Source organism: Herpailurus yagouaroundi, unplaced genomic scaffold (genome assembly GCF_014898765.1).
Source record: "Herpailurus yagouaroundi ecotype Mexico unplaced genomic scaffold, PumYag 28, whole genome shotgun sequence".
In the NCBI taxonomy this organism is placed as follows: domain Eukaryota; kingdom Metazoa; phylum Chordata; class Mammalia; order Carnivora; family Felidae; genus Herpailurus; species Herpailurus yagouaroundi.
In genome coordinates, this window is record NW_024412376.1 from 3,357,668 (window position 1) to 3,363,883 (window position 6,216).

A 6,216-nucleotide genomic window follows, 5' to 3' on the forward strand; every position below is an offset into this window, starting at 1 on the left:
CCTGTATCTTTAAAATGAGAGGGTCAGATTGCACCAATTGTTTAATTGTTCCAAGATGCTATGAAATTGGATCAAAAGTTGCCTTGCTAATCTTATGGCAGTAAATAAAAGTAGATATAGTCACAATCTCAATTGCCAAGGTGTTTTGTGATAACAGATTGTTTTTTTTTTGTTTGTTTGTTTGTTTTTTTTTTTTTTGGCTTTTCCTAATAGGATGGAGGAGGGTAGGGAAGTAGCTGATAGGAAAGACAAAAACTCAGAATTAACTAGTAACCTTTACCTCTTTCTCGGGCAAACCCTTTGTGCCACCGTTATCACCCATCCCTGAATTCATCTCTCCATCCTTATGAGTAGCCACTTTAAAAAATTATGGTTAGTATATAGCTAAAAATAATGGGTCCAATCCTACTGGTTTGGCTTGTGAAAACAGGAAAATTTAGGGAAGTCTGCCCAAAAAGACTTAAAAAAACTTCTTGGTAATCTGGGACATGACTTCCCTTTTTATAAATTGTACCCTTTACCCCAAAACTCAAAGATTTGAAGGAAACTGGTTCATTTAGTAGTAAAAATGATCAAATGTAAATATTTATTAAACACTTGCTATGTGGCAGACGTTGTGCTAAGAACAAGGAATATAATGGTAAGAAAAAGGCAATTACTCGGCAGAGGGGACACTCACAGAGTGAATAATCTCTCAGATCAATGTAACATTGCAACCCCGTGATAGACGCTGTGAAGAAAAAGTACAGGTAGGTATGAAACATGTGGTGGGAGCCTGAAATCGCTTGGGTAAGTGGGTGGTGCTGGGGGTAAGTTGGTGGAGGAGAGTTAGGTGTGCATGAACCCAAGAACAGAAAGTCGAGCAAGGGAACTAAAACCCAGGCCACCCAGGCACAGAGGTCAAGGAAAAGAGCTCAGGAGACTGAGCTGGAGAGGGTGAGGCACAGAAAATATCACCATTTATTCGTTCACTGAGTCAGTAAACATTTATCAGACTCTTACTGTGGTGGGCATTTGACCACACTCTGCAGCTACAGCACTAAGTGAGGTGAGCTGTTGTCCTGCAGAAGCTTAAATTCTAGCAAAAAAGGCAGACCACGAACAGGCAAATGAACAAATGTATGATATAATTCAGGCAGAGGTAAGCGCTCTGAAGAAACAGAAAACGAAGGAATGGCAAAAGGGAGCCTGGGGTGAGGTGGGTGCGGGGAATATTTCAGACAGTGAACTTGGGACCATCGAGTGGAGACCACAGGGAAGACCTGACTTCTGTGGAGCCTTGTGATTCTATGAAGGATCTGGACATCCCCCAAGAGCAGTGCTGGCCTCTCTATCTGCTTTTTAAGCCAAGAGGAGCAAAGAGCAAGAATCCCTTACTCATTCTGGCCAACAGAAAATATTGGGGGAGAGCATGATCATAAATCTTTTGATTTTAAACATTTTTATGCATTTATTTTCAGTCCTAGAAAATGTAGAACCTTTGTGAGAGGGGAAAATCCCAAAGAGCAGGTTATGGATCCAAATTTGAGGGAGACAGATAGAGAGATTGGGAAAGAGAGAGAGAGAGCGAAAGGGAGAAGGGTTTCTGCACTTTGGCTTTGGACTGGCTTGGAGGGAGAGGTGGGCTAAAGCTGTTCTCGAGCTGGGGCTGAACAGACAATCAATGGGGAGATGAAGTGGGTGTGGCTGAGGCACCTGACAAGCTGGGCTACTTGTCCGCCTGAGAGATTTTCGCAAGTAAAATGTTGTCGACACTAGAGGAAGAGAGGATTCACATATGCCTTAATTTGAGTCTGTTTGCTATCAACTTGATGTTATGTGGTGATGTCTGTATCCCTCTCCCAGCCTCCAGCCTGCAGTCTGCAATTATCAAGTATGAGACTGGGCAGTTTGGACCACTTTTGTCTACACAAGCTCCTTTCTCTACAACCTGGCTTTTGGAAAAGCATCCCTTGGGTGTTGGGAGAGAACGTCTGACCCTGACAGCTCTCCTGAAGATTCCTGCAGAGTTTAGTTAGGTTAAAGGGTGCATTTGTAAGAGCCGAGGTGTGTATGTGTGAGTGTGTGTGTGTGTGTGTGTGTATACTCACCTGTGTGTGTGCCTGCGCAACCCCTGCCTGTGCATGTGGATTCATCAGTTTTACAAATATTGTAGAGCATAAAACTAGCACCAAAGAAGAATGAAGCCTAGCTGCCTTTCTCAAGAAGCTAACAGTGCAGGGTGGAGGCCCAAATATTTATAATTCAGAATAAGTTTAAGATTCTCTGGAGTATGTCACACTCAATTTTGGTAGGTCGAGGAAGAGTTTCTGGCATAAACAATCAACTGACATCTGATTCGAATACAGGTGTGTGTGTGTGTGTGTGTAAGAGACAGAGAAAGAAAAGAAAACTCTGAAGTTTAGAATCTGTCCTGGGGATTAAGTGAATTCAAAATGAAGCTGACTTTATAGATGAACCCCTGTATGCTCTGTGTATTTTTGTGTGTTTGCTGTCATGTAATTCACATGTACTACATTGATTGTGTGGTTTTTAAGTCAAATTGTTAGTGGTTTTTAAGTTGTTAGTAAATTGTTTAAAGTTGTGTTCCTTCATTCTTCCTCTTTCTCACTATCAGAGGCTCTATGGGTTGTGTACAACCCCAAGAGGATGTAACAAGGGATGCACACAGAGACCCACGGCCAAGGTCACAGGCAACAGAAGAAAGGTCTCTGATGGCTGTTGTTGCCACAGTTGCAGTGATTTGAAATCGAGATCATTCAGTATCATCCAATCTGTAGGCCTTCAGGAGGAAAGGTCAACTGGTAAAAAATAAATGTTTTGGCTAAATACTTTTTTTTCTCATCTATTTGCTGAGAATTTGATAGAAAGGCTTAGTGATCAAAGTGAGTTTAGAGAAAAATGTTAAAGATTTGGGAGAATGTGGCTTCTGGGGCAGAGTGTCCTCTGGGTGCTGTCTCCCCTTTGTTTACCATGACCCTCATCAGGGAATACTTAGTAAGTCTTTGACTCCTCTGCCTAAATCAGAAAGGTGGGGGGATGTGGGGGGACAGATGGAGATAAAGGGAGCCTATGGATTTGGGGGAATCTGGAACATTCTTTAAAGGCAGTATTTCAATGATAAAGCTGGGCTTCTCATGCTTCCCCGAACCTCCCTAGCTGAGAGCCACTGGAGGGCTCTGCTAAGCCCCTGCATACCTGCTCCATCACCCTCAGGGCAAAGAGGGACTGTGTCCTCATGTGCCAGCCAATTAATGCAGCCTGTGCTGATGTGTGTGGAGGACAGCTCCAGCCCCAGATGGCAGAAGGACACAACCTAGAACAGGGGTGCCACCCCAGACATTCTCAGGGTGCTGAGACTCCCTGCAGAGAGCAGCTGGAAGCTAGAATCCTGTCCACGCAGGGCGGCGCGGCCCGTGGGCAGAGGGGCAGCGTCAGTGTGGGAAACCTCCCCTTTCGGCTGCCACAGTCCTGGGTGACCCGTGGAACCGTGGTGCCATCTGATGGCCAAGACAGGGAATGAGCTCCGGACGTGTAGAGGGACAGACCCTGAGGATCAGTGTGGCCCCAGCTCCGGGTGGGGTTTGACCTCTAAGCCACCACAGCGCTGACCAAAGCTGTCGGCTGCAGGGCTAAGGCCCACAGGCTACAGCGTGGGGCAAATTTGGAGGGGACCCACCATGGGCTTAGTTGGGTAGGGTTGGAGGGATGGGGGGGGTGTGTGTGGAGGGTAATCAAAAAACAGGAAAGAACCCTTAACCTCAGTGAGTCTATACTTCAGATGAGGATTCACAACCAAGCCCAAGAAAATGACATCAAGATGATATAGGTGAATGAAGGTGTGTCTTTCTGCCCAGTGGCTGTTTCCTGTAGAGGGAGGGAGATGGGGGGGAAGGCAAGTGTGGTACTGAGAGCAGACCTGAGCCCCCTTGGGCAGGGCCGCCTGGGGGGAGAAGGGTTGGAACCTGCACCGGTGGGGGGAGGGGTGGGGAGCAGCACCCTAACAAAGACAGCCATGTTGGAATACCTCTTCCCTGTGCCTTACAGTCTTGCTTTCTCAAACGTGTTTTCTTCTGCCTAGATGAGAAGAAGACCATCTTGTCACCTTCAATGTGATGACTTTGAGGGATGTTCTCAGCAGATGCAACTGCTCCCAGTGTCCCTTTCCATGGCTGGGGTTACTAAGCAGCCTTTGAGCCCAAACGAGGTCTTCATAGATGGCAGGGAGGGGGGCTTGGCCGATGGGGCTCCAGGTCAGAGCACCCGAAGGGCAGCTCTTTTTAAAGCTGAATAAATTCCACACAGCTCTGGTTCCCAGGAGTCAGTGATGATAGAGCATCAGTAGCCACAAATGGGGCACAGGTACATGGTGGTGTGGGAACAGAGAGTGGCAGTCCCTAGGTAGCTGGAGGATTTTCTTTCCTTATCTGAAGCCCCATCTCCTTTCTCTCTTCCTCCCTATTTTTGGTGTCCTTCATCACGTCTTTCCTTTTTTTATTTTTAAAGTTTATTAATTTATTTTTAGGGGGGAGAGGTAGAGACAGAGGGAGAGAGAGAATCCTAAGCAGGCTCCACACTGTCAGCATGGAGCCTGACTTGGGGCTCGATCTTAAGAACCATGAAATCATGACCTGAACCAAAATCAAGAGCCAGATGCTGAACTGACTGAGCCACCCAGGCACCACCTGCCCCTTCTTCATGTCTTTCTGCTTTCTGTATATAATCCCTGTCTTGAGCAAATCTTTGACTGGAGGACAAAATCAAGTTCAAGTTCTTTAAAAACTAGGCTTTTGACTCTGTTTTGGCAATTCCCCAGGAAAGGAATTCTAACACCACTCTCTGGAATTTCAGGCTGTCTTGTGCTGGTTTTCCACACAGCAGGTTGTCCAAAAGGTGGCCTGAACCTGCGCTCATGGACGAGTACAAGCTGTTTCTCTCCAAAGCGACTCTTTTAAGCTAACAGTGAACAGAGGCAAGCCATTAACTTGCTGAGTTGCCATCGAGAGGCGGAGGGAAAGGCTCCTCTGCTAAATAAACTTTAATGGGCTAGTGGGAGTCAAAAACTAGGGAGGTATGCTTTTCCATATTCCAGTAGTTGTCTTGTTCAACATTCCAGCCCTTCAAATATGAGGCTGTAATTTGTTCTAAGGGGCAGGCGGTGGTGTGGACTGAAGAAGAGACTTAGCCTCTGCTTTATTTGTAGGCACAAATTAAAGACAGAAAAATTCTTCTCCAAGTGGATCTATTGGCCGCTCTCTGAAGACAGGGTGCAAAGCAATAGAGTTGGTATATATGTGTGTGTGGCGGGAGGGGGGCAGTATATTGTCAAGCAACGTGGGTCACTGCAGGTGGACAGGACTGCTCTCCATGTGAAGTTGGTGGCTTTTATCTTCACTTTCTGTAGCATATCCTTATTCCATTTTTATTGAATGGAACTGATGGAGCACCGATTACCTGTAAGGCTTTTTCTACTACCAGGGCTTTGCTTTCAGTGTTTCAGTGCTGGATGGAACCTCTCTAGGCTGGAGCAGTCTCTTAGATATATATATATATATATATATATATATATATATAATTGCAAAACAGTAGGAGCTTAATGTCTAAACAATTACATATCCCAGGAAAGCATCAAAAGCAGGGAAATCATGACCTCCCAGAGGTGATCACTGATCACGGGCATCTGTTGCTTCTGCCTGTGCTGCATTCCCTTCTTGGGGAGGACACCTCCCCCCACCTCCCATCGTGGTCCTGGTTAGGCTGTCAGTCCCTGGACCATGTCCATAGCCGTAGATATATACTCCTACTCCTGCCAGGACTCTGCCAGGAACTGGGATGGTTAGTAAAGAGTTCAGGAATAAAAGTCAGCTGGAGATGACTCATTCTGATGTCAGCAACAAAATGGGACTATTCACAGTTTCATCTCCAGAAATCCTCCAAATCTTTCCTTGCACTTGCCCTTCCTGGTTGGTCAGCATGTTTTCCCAGTCAGTCCATCAACCCCTCTTGCTCAAACTGTTAAAGTAGATTGTTCCAGCTCACAACCAAAGGCTCTGAAGTGGACACACCACTGTTACATTTCGGCCAACTGCCTTCTAGTCTTTTCTCCGTTGTTTGCGTGCTTTGGTGGGATAGCAGAGAGGGCTTGCAGCAGAGGCTCCAGAGGCATGCAGCCTCCGTGAACTGGAGAGCACATGACAACTTTGGCTCTGGAGCTGG